The following is a 15,964-nucleotide window of genomic DNA, read 5'->3' as shown; positions in this document are numbered from 1 at the left end:
CATTTGACTAACTGTTGTTAGATACGACCCACACCTAACTGTTCTGACTTACATACAAATTTGCCTTAAAGAATGGAACTTGGTAATTTAGGTACTGCCTGTATACACCATGAACAATATTCTTGTATCAGAAGTAAGATAAATTTTTTGAAACTGGAAATATGACTTAAAACGGTTAACGTCTATTGAGGGTGGTGAGACTGGCTTGCGTGCAATACAACACACTGGAAGACAGAGCATCGCTCTCCTCGTTGATAAACTCATTTAGAAGCCTGTGACATTGATTGTTAAAACTACAAGTGTGCTATGCCTTGAAAAAGCTATGTAATTTGTAGTAACATAAGTTGCCCTGAGAGAAAACAACATTGTTTATCCACTGTATAATGTTGTAGTTGAAAGTGTCCTATCTTTCTAAAGAGCACATATGCTTGTGTGCATGTGTGCGTGTGTATGTTGTGTTTGTGTTGTATATGTGTAAACTATGTTAGCGTCAATTATAATTGTGAAAAAAAGAGAAGCAAAGGAAGGTAATGGAAATAAATATGTACTACAATTATAAAAACAAGGGCTTTATTCTCAACCATATTACATTTATTAGTCCAAGAAATATTTACTGATGATGTTTCAGGCCCGTGCTAAGTGGTAGAAATGCTGTTGTGAACAAAACAGACATGAACTTTGATCTTCTAGGTCAACTTTTATCTTTTAGAAAAAAAAAGACAATTGGCAAGTTTTCTTTGTTTAAAGATTTTAAGCTTTTAAAGTTTTTCTGTTTATTATGGTGAATTGTGAGAGACTGAGGAAAGATGATGACTTTAGAAATGGTGTCAGCAGGGTACCTGTAAGGTGGAGAATTTTAAGCTGATCCATAATGTGTAGGAGGTATCCAGTGTGACTTTACTAGGGAAAAGGCATCCGGACAGGGGACACAACACGGATCCTGAAATGGGTAATAGTGAAATATTCATAGGAGCTCTCAGAAAGCAGCAGGTGGTGCCTAAGAGGGAAGGGGCATGAGAGGAGGTGGAGAGACCATTAACAGCATTGCACAAAATGGAATGGGATTTAGATATCATCCAATTCTTTATGAAAAGCAATCAGACTGAAGGATTTAGAGGGCGACAAGATACAATTAATACTTATTTCAAGTTCTGTCTGGTTGCTGTGAAGATAACAGAATAGAAGGAGGTAAGTGTCCTTTCTGTGTCCATGTACAGGGCAGTCTTTGCAGACTCTGGGAGATACATATTGAGAGCAGACTGAAGAGTAAAATGGGAAGTGAGGAAGTGAAGATCAAATGCATTGACAACACTTTCTGGAATTCTGAACGTATGGAGACACGGGTAAGTGATACAAGGAGGTGGAAGAGATGATGGGAGATTTTTGCTTTTCTTGAGACGCAATGGCACGTTTGTTTTCAAATGGCTTTTACTGAAGTGTAATGTACATACAGAAAAGTGCACGTATAAGAAGTCCACCGATAGAGGCTTTCTAGTGATGTTAAAACACTTGTGACACCACCACTCCTTGTGAAGACTTCCACCACCACAGGCAGTCCAGGACATCCTTCCAGTTTCCTCCTAGCCATCACTCCTTTCAAAGGAAAGTGACTTTCAGGTTTCAGTCATCACCACTTGGTTTTGCATGTTACTGGACTTCACCTAACTGAAACCATAGAGAATGTACTCCTTATGCCTGCCTTCATTCACTCTGTGTTCTGTTGGTGGGCAGCTGGAGAAATGGATGGGCAGAGAAAGTGAGGGTGCAAGAGAGTTTGCAAGAAAGAGCAAGGTTGGTAAACAGTCACCTTTATGAATGTACTTAATAGAAGATGGCTGGCGAAGTGCCAGGTAAGCTATGTAATTATTTGGTTAGGCCGTTTTCTCACCTGCTTTATCTGCCCAGCCCATCTTTAAGGGTTGATGTAGGCACTTAAGAAATAATGACTACAGAATGTCTTAAAACTGTACAATGTGTTATAAAAATAATAATGTACAAGTAGAAGTAATGATAACAAAAAGAGGAACCGGGGGCTGGGAAATGGCAAGGGGATTAGAGTAGAGGTAACACCTGAGTTCTTATAAGTGACCCTTGGGAGAAAGAAGGAGACTTGATTCAAAACACCAGTGTTTTAGAACAACTTTCTTGTCTTATTGAGGAGGGAACGAAGATGTGGAGAAAGTTGTGGATGGTGTAAATCAGAGAACTGCTGGCACTTGATGTGGACCTGTGATGGTGTTTTTAACCCTAAACACTTAGGTGTAATCTTAGGAGATTGTCCTTTTTTTTTTTTTAAACTAGGACATTTGAACTATTCTGCTTCTCTGAAGCAAGGATAAAATAGAGAAACAGGAGTTAAGATTCATTATTGTTACTTTATGTTATAATAAATGCGGTCTCTCAACTACTGTCCCCAAAGGGGTTCTGCAGTCACCAGGCATTCAGCCAAGCAGTCATGTATTATTCATCTGGCCAGTTTGTTTATTATGAAAGATATTCAAGAGCTGCTCCAATGGCATATTGCGCCTAACCTCTTGATAGCACCTGTGAACGTTCAATCCTACTTGGCTTAGTCTTTGCATCCTGAAGTTTAAAGACCTGTGGTCTTTCACCTCAGCCGCCTTCTCTGATTCCTATATCTCACAGCAGTGTTTCACAGTTAAAACTATTAACAACCAGTATAACCATACTGACTGTTGAATAGCGATCATACACAGAGCTCTCAGTATGTAACTCTGCTGTTGTATAAGTTACTGTTAGACTAATAGCCCACATGAACCATGACCTCATCTAGTCTGAGACCAGAAGAAGTAGATGGTGCTGCGCTACCACTGTCAACTGTTCTGACCAGGCACCATAGATGGTTCCGGAGAGAAAGGAAGAAAAATGTAGAACAAAACTCAAATTCCTGTGAAAGGCCAGGCTTACTGGAATGATAGAAACTAGAGGAATCCCAAGACTACCACCTTAAGATACCCTTTGAATTTGGAACTGAAGCCACTCCTGATGGTCACCTTTCATCTAAATAATAGATTGGCTAACAAAATAAACAACATCATCTGTGAGTACAGTACTGTACTCCCTTAAATAATCAACTATATGAGACCAAATGGTCAACAATTACCCTAAAACAAACATAAGAAGGTAAGGAGGGTCAGGGAAACTAGATTAACGGAGACAAAACAAACAGAATGGAAATAATGAGAATGTCGACACATTGTGAAAAAGGTAACCAAAGTCAGGGAGCAATTTGTATAAAATTATTAAATGGGAACCTAATTTTCTGTGTAAACTTTCACCTGAAAAACAATAATACATTTTTAAAAAAATCACTGTTAGGCCTGTCTTTCCAAGTAATTTCTGTGTTCCTTGAGAACAGGATCTGCAGTTGATGCCGTGGAAGGATTCAGGAATTTCTGAAAGTTACCAGTATGTCCCAGATGTGCAGGCAATAGGAGTAGTCAGTACTTTGAACAGTTTATGTAGTACAGACAAATGCATGCATGGACCAGCATCGGCTTAGACAGTATTTATTGAGCAACCACAATCTGCAATGCTTCATGTTTCTACTAAATTTCTAGTAAGTCATTGGAGCATAAAGTATGGTTCCTCCCCATCAGTAATTCTTAATTAGTTGAAGGACAAAAAAATAAGTACGAGAAACAGTTTTAACTACAACAATTCACATTGCACAGAATTTTATAATTTACAAAGAACTTTAACCCCACTGTTGTTGTCATTAGGTGCCGTCAAGTGGTTCCGGCTCATAACCACCCTGTATACAACAGAGCAAAACACCACCCAGTCCTGTTCTGTCCTCTCAATCGTCGTTATGCTTGGGCCCGTTTTGCAGCCCTGTGTCAACTGTCGTCAACCACACAGGAATCTGGTAGTAAGGCAGGCTGTTACTCTGTTGTTGGATGCCGTCAGGTCAGTTTTGGTTCCTAGCCACCCCCTGTGACAGAGTAGAACTGCCCCATAGGGTTTTCTACACAGGAACCTGTTAGTAAGGCAGGCGGTTACTCTGTTGTTGGGTGCCGTCAGGTCAGTTTTGGTTCCTAGCCACCCCCTGTGACAGAGCAGAACTGCCCCATAGGGTTTTCTAGGCTGTAATCTTTATGGGAGCATATGGCCAGGTCTTTCTTCTGATGAGCAGGTGGGTGGGTATATACCACCAACCATTTGATGAACAGATGAGCACTTAACCATTGCACCACCAGAACTCCTATTATAAGGTAGGTAAGCAAACTTCATAATCCCTATTTTAAGGGTCAGGAAACTGAGTTTCAGAGGTGTGCATACTGGTAAATGGCGACTTCTGTATATAACAGAAAAAAAGCTGCCTGGTCCTGTGCAATCTTCATGACCATTGGCATGTCTGAGTCCGTTTTTGTGGCTATTGTATTAATTCATCTCACTGAGAGTTTCCTTCGTTTTCAGTTTACCAAATATGATGTCCTTTTCCAGCAAATGGCCTTTCTGATGACATTTGCAAAGTCTGTTTTATTGTTCAGCTTTCGTATGTATATGAAGTGATCAAAAAGACCATGGCTGTTGTTATTCATAAGGTTTTCATTGGTCAGTTTTCAGAAGTAGATCACCAGGCCTCTCTTCCTAGTCTGTCTTAGACTTGAAACTCCACTAAAACCTGTCTACCACAGATGATCCTGCTGGTATTTGAAATATCGGTAGCATAGCTTCCAGCGTCACAGTAACACCCAAGGCACCACCGTAGGGGCTTGAATTCTGTGTGAACTATGCCTCCTGATAAGTGCAGCCAGGGGTCCGTGTCATTGTGCATCCAAAGCAGCAAAGACACAGTTGTGTGTGGAGCATGGTGCAGCTGAGAAACTACAGCCTTGTACGGTTGGAGGCATTGGAACCTGTAAAGTAAGTTTGGCCTGAGTTCAGAAGGTGGCATGGGCTAAGGACAGGCAGAAAAGTTGGAGAGGGTATTACAATCACCCAGAATAATGTGAGACTGAGCTGTCAGTCAAGGCTGAGTATGGCATATTCAACAGAGGACAATCCAGAGACCTACTTAACTGATCAGAGGCCTGGGATCCAGTGTAGGAAATAGACAGTTGGGTAAGAAACTGGCATCTTGAATGCCAGACTGAGAGCCAGTGTAGGGTGAGTGGTGCTGGATTTAATCAGGAAACTAACTCTGGTAGAAGGGATTCAGAAATGCTTTCTTCATTTAAATGTTTGGCAAGTGGGTGGTTGAATTTATTTTTATACAGATCACGGTATAGTATTTTTCCCAAGTGTTAAAGGAATGTTACTTAATCAAATTACCTTAGTAAAGCTGTCATTTTACTCAAACTTAAAAAAAAATGAACAGTATATATATATATTTGGATCAGAGGGTTGCAGCTGGGCTTTAGACTTGGCTCCACGCATTTTTCCTTCTATAATTTGGCAACACTATAGCAACCCAGCCTCAAACATTGGCCTCTTTCCTTGTTAGAGCACAATGGAAGCCTTCACATTTCTTCCAAAAGGCTTATTCACAATTATGCAGCCCTTTTAAGGAAGCTTCCTACGGAAAGTCACACAGAGGGATATGCAAGCACCCTGTTCCTCTGGGTTTCTGCCGAGCGGTAGCCATTTAACGAAAACAAGGGAGGCGAACTGCATCGTGACTAAGATTTTAATGTGAGAACCTAGCACACCAAAATGTTAACAGCCCTGCTCGGACCAGTCACATTAAGGATAATGCAATTAGGCCAACATTATAAACAGACTTAATTTTAAAAGTACTCCTCATTCGTGCAGCGACCAGGTTATCTTTTATTCTTTTATCTGTTTTTTCTTTCCTTGAATCGAAGATCATGGGTTAGAGGAACAATATGATCCTATGTTTATACTAAAAAAAAAAAAAAAAAAAATGTGCAAATTGCAATGGAATATCATATTTCCACTCTAAGAGATTTCAAATTATTCACAGAAAATATTTAAATGAGACTGGCAGTGAAGCATGAAATATTCCCAGCACAGCCCTGCTCACTCTCCTATTGTTCAGTAACACCCTGGTAGAAGTTGCATTCCCAGGAAAAGTTCAACTATGATATCCCTTTGGATTTGCTGGCTGTTTACTTTAAAATTTTTAATAATTATGTAATCACCTCATCATCTCCTCCATACTCAGTGTTTCCCTGCTAGCTACTAGGTTTATTTACTGCAGGGAATTTCTGAAGTTCTATGTACAGAATTAATAAGTACAATGATTTGTCTCATTGAGGCCTCTGACTCCGTGTCTCTGAACAACTGTAAAGTCTGGGACGTTCTAAGGTTGCCAAACTTCCTAGCCATCACCGATTCTAGGAATTAGTTTAAAACCTAGCACACCCTTTATCCTGCTACATTTTGACTTCTTAACCTGTAAACTTTGTATTTCTAAAGAAACTTCTAGTCGAGGACATTTAGTGACTAATCAAACGGTCATGGTGTGTAAAACACAGAACTGGCGGACTTGAGACTGACACAAAATCAGAGGGTGCTACTGAGATTTTTCTGAAGAGATAATGATACAAGTAGATAAAGTGTTCTGATATTCTGGAAACAAAACGAATGGTAACTGTTTCTGGGTATTTTTTGTGTCTTTACAGACTAAGAGGAATCCCAGGGTGGCAAAACAGTTAGATGTTCTGCTACTAACCAAAATTTTTCTTGCATGTGATATTGTTCCATAATTTCCACATTTGGTTGGATAACCTTTATTGGAAATAGGCATAAAAATAGAACTCTTTCAGTTGGTTGACCAGGTAGCTATCTTCCAAGTTTCTTGGCATAGACAAGTGAGCACTTCCTGCCCTGCCTCCATTTGTTGAAACATCTCAGTGTGTATTTCGTCAATTCCTGGAACCTTGTTTTTTGACAGTGCCTTCAGTGCAGCTTGGAATTCTTCCTTCAGTACCATTGGTTCATGATTACATGCTACCTCCTGAGATGGTTGAACATCGAACAATTCTTTTTGGTATAACTCTGTGTATGCTTTCTGCCTTTTTTTGATGTTTCTTGAGTTGTTTAATATTTTCTGCCTAGAACCCTTCAGTATTGCAACTTGAGGCTTGAATTTTTTCTTCAGTTCTTTCAGCTTGAGAAATGCCGAGCATGTTCTTCCATTTTGCTTTTCTAACTCCAGGTCTTTGCACGTGTCGTTACAATACTTTCCTTTGTCTTCTCAAGCTGCCCTTGAAATCTTCTGTTCAGCTCTTTCACTTCATCATTTCTCCCTTTTGCTTTAGCTGCTCTGTGTTCAAGAGCAAGTTTCAGAGTCTCTTCTGACATCTGTTTTGGTCTTTTCTTTCTTTCCTGTTTTTTCAATGACTTCTTGCTTTCTTCATGTATGATATCCTTGATGTCATTCCACAACTGGTCTTCAGTAATTAGTGTTCAACACGTCAAATCTATCCTTGGGAAAAGATTGAACTTGTCAAGTATTTCATTTTACCTGGATCCACAATCAACACCAATGGAGGCAGCAGTCAAGAAATCAAATGACACATTGCATTGGGCAAATCTGCTGCAAAAGATCTCTTTAAAGTGTTAAAAAGCAAAGGCATCACCTTTAAGACAAATGCGCCTGACTTAAGCCATGGTGTTTTCAGTCACCTCATATGCGTCTTAAAGCTGGACAATGAAAAAGGAAGACCAAAGAAGAATTGATGCCTTTGAATTGTGGTGTTAGAGAAGAATATTGAATATGCTATGGACTGCCAGAAGAATGAACAAATCTGCCTTGGAAGAAGTACAGCCAGAATGCTCCTTAGAAGCAAGGATGGTGAGACTAAGTCTCACATACTTTGGACATGTTGTCTGGAGGGATCAGCCCCTGGAGAAGGACATCATACTTGGTAAAGTAGAAGGTCAGAGAAAAAGAGGAAGACCCTCAATGAGATGGATTGACACAGTGGCTGCAACAAAAGGCTTAAGCACAGAAATGGTTGTGAGGGTGGCACAGGACAGGGCAGTGTTTTGTCCTGTTGTACATAGGGTCACTATGAGTTGGAACCAATTCAACAGCACATAACAACAACAAGAAGCTAAGCAAGAATGAATATAACAAAAAATCGCCCACAGAGTCATGCAAGAGAGTGAGAAAATCAGCTGGTTCAAAAAAAAAAGATCAAGAGAAGGATGGATATGCACCCTATTCAGGAATGAGGATCTCAGCAAGGAGAAACAACTTCCAAGTAATGAGACAGCAGGGGCCCTTAGCGAACGTGCCCGGCATTGAGCATTGGGCAACAAGATAATATTAAGATTGAAATAAAATTTTTAGGAAAATAATTTAGTGAAAAAAATGTTTAAGCTTACTAGGATTTTCCCTAAATCTATGAAATCAAATTTAAAAAGTACCAATTAATAGAAATTAAATTAGGTTTCAGGTTAAAGAAAGAACTTTAAAACAATCAAAATGGTTTTGAAAATGTAACATATACTACCTTATAGAGTAACAAGTTTTTATGACTCAAGGTGTTCAAACACAACTTTACAAAGACTTTGATTCATCGATATTTAGAATTGTGTTTTTTCATTTCCAAGGGTTTGGAGATTTTTCTGTTGTCTTCCTAGGAAGAAAAAAAATTTTTTTTTTTCTTCCTATTAGTTTCTAGTTTGATTCCATTATTGTCATTCTGTTACTCATATACTCTGTATAATTTAACTTCTTTTAAATGTGTTGAATTTTGTTTTGTGACCCCAGAATAGGATCTGTTATGATGAATGTTCTATGAACTCTTGAAAAGAATGTATATTCTGCCATTGCTTGGTGGAGTATTTTATAAAGATCAATTAGATCCTATCCATTGATGGTATTTCTAGACTATTAAAAAGCTCCTCTTTTTTATGCTTTATATCTTAGTGGAATATTTAGATAAGACCTATTATTTAACTTTCATTTTTAAAACTGCCATATCCACTGCAGTCTGTATATAAGTCTGATACAGTCCTAATTATAGTGTAGATTTCCCACACAGGTTCCCTTCAGAACACTGTTTCAGGAATTTTAATAGATGGTTTAAGAATTCCGTTGTTATGAACAAAGAGACCCATTATAAAAAGATAAAATAAATATGGAATTAGGCAATGTTAACAGCTTTCCTTAGCAGAGTAAGTTCTCGTTACTATTAATATGCTAATATGAACTGAAAAACTCCAAGGGGGCATTAAAGCTATTGGCTTTAGCTTTACTACCAATACTTACTAAGCAGTCCCGGGACAGTGTCCCATGTCACAGATTTGGGAAACACTTTCTAAGGGGCATGTTTAATCAGTTTCTACGTAAAATATTGTGGGATTTTCACCTGACTGAGAGGATTATGAAAAGGAGCACTGAGCTTAGAGCTCAGAGTAAAGAAGCCTGTTTATACCATTGCCTTTGAAATTAAACATTCGTTCATACAATAAATGTTTTCCAAGGTTCATAGATTAATAATCTTCTATGTTTTGTAAACCAGAAAACCCTCTATTTCCTTTCTCTTGTATCTTACTACATAAAAATAAAAAAACTATAGTATAATTATTTTAGTATCTTTCATAGAGTCAGATATTATGCAGGCTTAATTTCAAATATCATAAAGTACACAGGCGAAAAGAGCACATACTCAGAATTTCCCTTGAAACCTATTCAACAGAAGGAACCCCAGCTGATGAAAAATTTTCTCCTTTTTGGGAATATTCAGATAAACCAATTTCAACTTGATTTTTTTTTCTTTGAAGCATAGTTTATTTAGAAGATTTAATGTAACTATTTTAAAAAATTAATTGTATATGTTTGGTTATTAATTTTTATGGCAGAGAATGTATTCTTTATAAATTTTTTCTGGAATTTATTAAAATTTCCTTTTAGGTCAAGTATTTGATCAACATTCAATGAGTATGAAGAAAAAATACATATATTCTGTATTTATAAAGATTTTTTATAAATATCCAATCTTTTTAATGGTATAATCCAAAGACCTTATAAGTTTTATCATGTTTGTAACTCCTGTTTCTTCTAACTTGAAAGATTGTATTCAGAGAGAGGTATATTAAAAACCCTAGATTATGTTTGTTGTCCTTGTAGTTCTGGGGAGTTTTGCAATATGATTTTTGTTGCCATATTGTTTAGTGCATACAGGTTATGAAGACTGTGTTTTCCTTTTGGTTGTGACATTTTATTACAATTGAATTTCTGTCATTTGATTTAATGCTTTTGATTTTTATTCCATTTTTCAGTGTTGTTAATATTGCCGCACTTGCTTCCATTTTATTATTTTTTTAATTTGTTTGATATATTTTGTTCAACCCTTCATCTTCAACCTTTCTTCGTCACTTTTTAAGGCGTGGCTGCATTTTGTTGTTTAGCCCCCAATGGAAGCCTTTCTCTTTTAATAGGATAGTTAAAGCCACTTACGTTAACATGACAAATGATAAATATCATTTCATTCTTTCTAACATATTTCATATTTTACCCTTCCTTTGTTGCTGTTTTTCCCTATCCTTGTACTTGCCAGATTGCGAAAGTTGGTTTTGACCTTTCCTTTATGCCCCCTTCTCCCACTACCTGCTATGTTGAAGTTCCTCTACATTTCTCCATTATTTTCAACTTTCTAATTTTAAAGCATATTCAGACCTCTATTTCTATACCAATAGATCAGTGCTTAATAAACACTGCAATCCCAGTAAGATATTTTAATTTTCCCCTCCTACTCCAAAACAAGATCCTAAAAATGCATTTACTTTTCTATTCTGCTTTCTCTCATTCACTTCCTAAGCCCTTAATTTTGTATAAATGATTTAGAATTTTACAGCTGAGTTGATATTATATATTTTTTCATTTTAAAGAATCCTTACTTATAACAACTTATAGGGACAATTTGAGCCACCCTAGTTTTGTGTGATGCATCTTGCTCTCACCTGGTTATGAATTCAAGGTGGTTTGCTCCTGTCCTGCCATCCAAAGTATTTTTCATTCTGTACCAATGTGAAGTAGACCATTCAAGCCACGAGTTGCGATATTGAAGAATTCAATGATGAAGTTATTTAATGACACAGGAAGCATCAAAAGAAGATGGAAGGAATATACAGAGCCATTATGCCAAGAGAATTGTTTGACATTCAACAGATTCAGGAGGTAGCATATGATTAGGAACTGATGGTATCGAAAGTAGAAGTCCAAGCTACACTGAAGGCATTGGTGAAAAACACGGCTCCGGGAATTGACGGAATACCAGTTGAGATGTTTCAACAAACAGATACAGCGCTGGACGTGCTCAATCGTCTATGCCAAGAAATTTTGAAGAGGGATACCTGGTCAACCAACTGGAAGAGATCAATATTTGTATCCATTCTAAAGAAAAGTGATCCAATAGAATGTGGAAATTATCAAACAATGTCATTAATATCACATGCAAGTAAAATTTTGCTGAAGATCATTCAAAAGTGATTGTAGCAGTATACTGACAGGGAACTGCCAGAAATTAAAGCTGGATTCAGGAGAGGACATGGAACCAGGGATATCATTGCTGATGTTAGATCGATCTTGCCTGAAAGCAGAGAATACCAGAAAGATGTTTACCTGCATTTTATTGACTGTGCAAAGACATTCAACTGTGTGAATCATAGCAAATTAGGATAACATTGCGAAGAACGGGAATTCCAGAACACTTAATTGTGCTCATGAGGAACCTGTACATAGGGCACCTGAAAACGAAAACAAGCAGACCAAGAACAAAACGGCAAGTTTTATGCTCCTTGCCATTCCTATTTTCTGTTTGCTTCAGGTCTGAGAAGTGAGAGATGGATTGTCCCCGAAGTCTCTCATCTAAGGCTATCATTTATGGCTTTTACTCTCCAAAAACCTACACTTGTGTAAGATTTTCTACATTTTTAGTCAGTTTTATGATTTTACAATGTATTAGTCAGCAATTGCCAAGAAAATATCTCATACCAAATCATCTTTAGAAACTCAATGACATGAATTTAAACATTTCTTATCACATTTGTGAACAGGCAGGACAAGTGTCTTTTGACTGATCTAGAAAGCTCGGTGGCCCTGTTTCCTGTCATCCATTTGTTTGTTATGAGGCACAGGCTGAAGATGCATCGCTCCCTGGAAAATGTTTCCCTATTTTAGATCACGGTAGCACAAGCATATTTAAGATCTCTGCTCATATCACATCTACTAACCTTTCATTGGCCAAAGCAAACGGCATGGCCAGGCACCACATCACTGAGGCCAAGAAGCATCCTCTGCCCTCAGTGAGTGGTGGGGACAGGGAGTAGGGAATATTTGCTGAAAAATAATTCAAACTGTTACACAAAACCAGGGATTCTTTTTTCTTCCTCTTTTCAATATACTTCTTATCAACTTCTTTTTCCTCAAAAAGAAAAACTTTAAGGCAGACCAGGGAGAAGGAGACACGATAATTAAATAGAGAGAAAGGTAGCAACATGATTTTTGAATTTTATGGTGGGTACTGATATAAAGCAGAGAGATCAAATTCTTCAAGATTAGTCATGGATAACATAAGAACAGTGGTTGGGTGGAAACTTAGGGCAAGAATGAAGGTCTTCTGAGATGTATGAGCAGGAGAAAGCGGCTAATCTGTTTTTCCTTTGGTTTAATTTTTATTAAGTTGACTAGTTTAGATTAGATTAGCTGAGCAATAGTAGAGAATCATGAGATAGTAATGAAATGCCTCATGTAAAATTTATATGTACTTACCTTGTTCTCCTCTGGAATATAATCTGAGTTACTTCATTCTTTTAAAAGACAAGTGCCATCAGTTTATTTCTTAAACTGACATGTCTGCCTCATGTATTCAATATCTGACTGGATATACTGCCCAAGGAAAAGTATTGTTGTTGTTAGTTGCCTTCAAGTCATGATGACTCCATGTATAACAGAACTAACTGTTGCTTGGTCCTGCTCTATCCTCACAATTATTGCTGTGTTTGAGCCCATTGCTACAGCCACTGTGTTGACCCATCTCATGCAGTCTCCCTCGTTTTCACCATCCCTCTGCTTTTCCAAGCACAGTGTCTTTCTCCAGAGATTCGTCTTTCCTGATAACATGTCCAAAGTAAGTGAGCCAAAGTCTCCCCATATTCATTTCTAAGGAGCACTCTGGCTGTACTTCCTCCAAGACAGATTTGTTCATTTTTATGGCAGTCCACTGTATATTCAATATTCTTTGCCAACACAACAATTCCAAAGTACCAGTTCTTCCGTCTTACTTTTTCATTGTCCAACTTTCACATGCGTAGGGAGTCATTGAAGACCATTGCTTGGGTCGGGCACATCTCAGTCTCATTGTTGTTATTAGGTCATTTGTATATTGTGGGATGGAGTTAATATTTCCCATGTTGTTGTTGTTGTTAGGTGCCATCGATTTGATTCCAACTCATGGCAACCTCATGTGACAGAGTAGAATCGCCCCAAGGGTTCTCTAGGCTGTACTTAATCTTTATGGAAGAAGGTCACCAGGTCTTTTGTCCCACAGAGAGGCTGGTGAGTTCAAACCACCAATATTTAGTAGAGCAGCCGAGCATTTAACCACTGTGCCACCAGGGCTTCTTATATTTTCCATAAAAGAACAGTAATTCTGTAAATGGATTGACCAAGGTGGCTGGCTGAGCTTATGAATCTGCACATTTTTTCCACACAAAATCCCTGGATATGGGCCAGGTAAGAGGATTGTTTTTGGAAGGATAAAACCAAAGCAGTAAGAAAAAAGACAGCAAAATGCAATTAGTGCCAAAAATTATAAGTAAATTCTAAAAAATAAAAAAAAACCAAGATAAATAAATAAAAGGCATCCCAAAAAGCAGAGCAGGAAGACCTGCAGCTGAATAGGAACAACTATTAGGTATTGGGCCGTTGGAAAGCAGCAGGGTTCCCTGGGCATTTGGCAAAATGATGTTGCAATTAAAAAAATGAAATATGTATGCATGTGTAAAATAAAATATACATATATATACAGTATATATAACATAAATAGACATAATAAAATAAACATTTTATTATTTGTAATTGTGCTATCCGTATGAAAATTTCCAAGACACACTTCTAAGAAAACTTGATAAAATATGTGAAAGAAGTTTTTTTTTTTTTTTGCATATATGTTTGTGAGAAATATTTTTCTGTAATTTTCTTTTCCCAAAAAGTCTTTATGAGGTTGGCATCATAAAATATGTCCAGAAGTGTTTCTTCTTCCTCTATTTTATGAAAGAGTTTGTGTGGATTGGTCTTATTCCTTCCTATAAGTATTTAGTAAAATTTGCCTGTGAAGCTATGTGGTCGTGGTTATTACTTTGGGGTAAGTTTTGTATTTGTTTTGTGTCAACAAGAGCATTTATTATTTATGAATGTCTGCTTCCCCCACTGCTGGGCACTGTATGCAATTAGTAAGAACAATCTCCCACTCTCAGAGCTTTACCGTCAAGGTTTTGTTTTTCATACAATTTGTTCAGTTCATCTAACTTGTCGAGTATGTTGGCACAAAGTTATTCATAGTAACCCTTTTTCATCTTTTTGATGGATGTAGTCAAAACCCATCTTTTTTTTTTTTGCTGCTCCTGACATTGATATTTTGAGTCATCTCTCTTTTTATCTTGATTAGTCTAGTTTGAGGTGGGCTGCTAACCAAAAGGTCAGCAGTTCGAATTCACCAGCTGCTCTTTGAAAACCCACTAGGGCAGTTCTACTCTGTCCTGTAGGGTCACTATGAGTCAGAACAAACTAGACAGCAATGTTTCTTTTTCTTAATTTTATTGGTAGTTACAAAGTACCAACTTTTGGCTTTTATAATTTTCTCTCGTTTATTTTTTCCATCTTTGGCTGCTGGTTTTGTCTTTTTTTACTTACACTGAGTTTTTTAAAAATCTTTTTTGCTTACGTTGAGTTTATTTTGCACTTCTTTTTTTTAAACTTCTTACGGTAGAAATTTCAGTTTAATGTTAGATATTTCTTCTTTTCAAATATATCCATTTAATGCCCTATATCTTCCTCTATGCAGCCTTTTACTACGTCCCACAATTGTGGTATATATACACATTTTTTTGGAAATATTTTCTAGTCTTATTCATGGTGTCTTCTTGAGACAAGTTTTATTTGGGTAATGTGTCAATTCTCAGGTATTTGGATTTCTTAATGTTATCGATTTTTAATTTAATTGTACCGTTGTGAGATAACATACTTTCTCTTACTGGAATATCTTGAATTTATTGGGAAAGTTATATGGCCCAGGATACAATTTATCTTGGGGAGAATACCAGGCACTTTTGAAAAAAAAGTTCACTCTGCAGTGGCTGGGAGCAGTGGTCTGCAAATAACGATCAGGAAAGCGTGACTGATGGTGCTGCTCACGTCGCATCCACCCTGTCCTCCTCAGTTCGTCTGGTTCCCTCTCAGCTTCTGAGAGGAGGGAAAGATTAACATTTCACTGGAGAAAATTCTTAACCTAATGCGATATGTTATATTTATTTATATCTTGCTCTATATTTAGTGTCTCCCTCAGTATATGTGTATATTTATCTGTAAAACAACATCTATATGATCAATATTTCTATAAAACACAACACATGTATATATTTTGTTATTGTTAGTTGCTCTGGGGTCGGCTCCAACTCAAGGCGACCTTACATAGAACAGAACAAATTGGCGCCATCTTCATGGTCACTGGTGTGTTAAAATCTGTCACTGTGGCCCTTGGGTCGATCCATATCATTCAGGGTCTCCCTCATTATCGGTGGCCCTCTACTTCACCAGTCATGATGTCTTTTTCAGAGATCGTTCCTTCCTGATGACTTGCCCAAAGTAAGTGAGGTGAAGTCTCGCCATCCTCCCTTCTAAGAAGCATTCCGGTTATATTTCTTCTAAGACTGATTTGTTTGTTCTTCTGGAAAGAGATAGATAGATAGACAGATAGACAGATAAGACAGGCAGACAGACAGACAGATAGATGATACGTAG

The sequence above is a fragment of the Elephas maximus genome, chromosome 1 (genome assembly GCF_024166365.1).
Source record: "Elephas maximus indicus isolate mEleMax1 chromosome 1, mEleMax1 primary haplotype, whole genome shotgun sequence".
Classification (NCBI taxonomy): Eukaryota; Metazoa; Chordata; class Mammalia; order Proboscidea; family Elephantidae; genus Elephas; species Elephas maximus.
The sequence above is the reverse complement of the archived record's forward strand: the minus strand, read 5'-3'. Positions refer to the sequence as shown.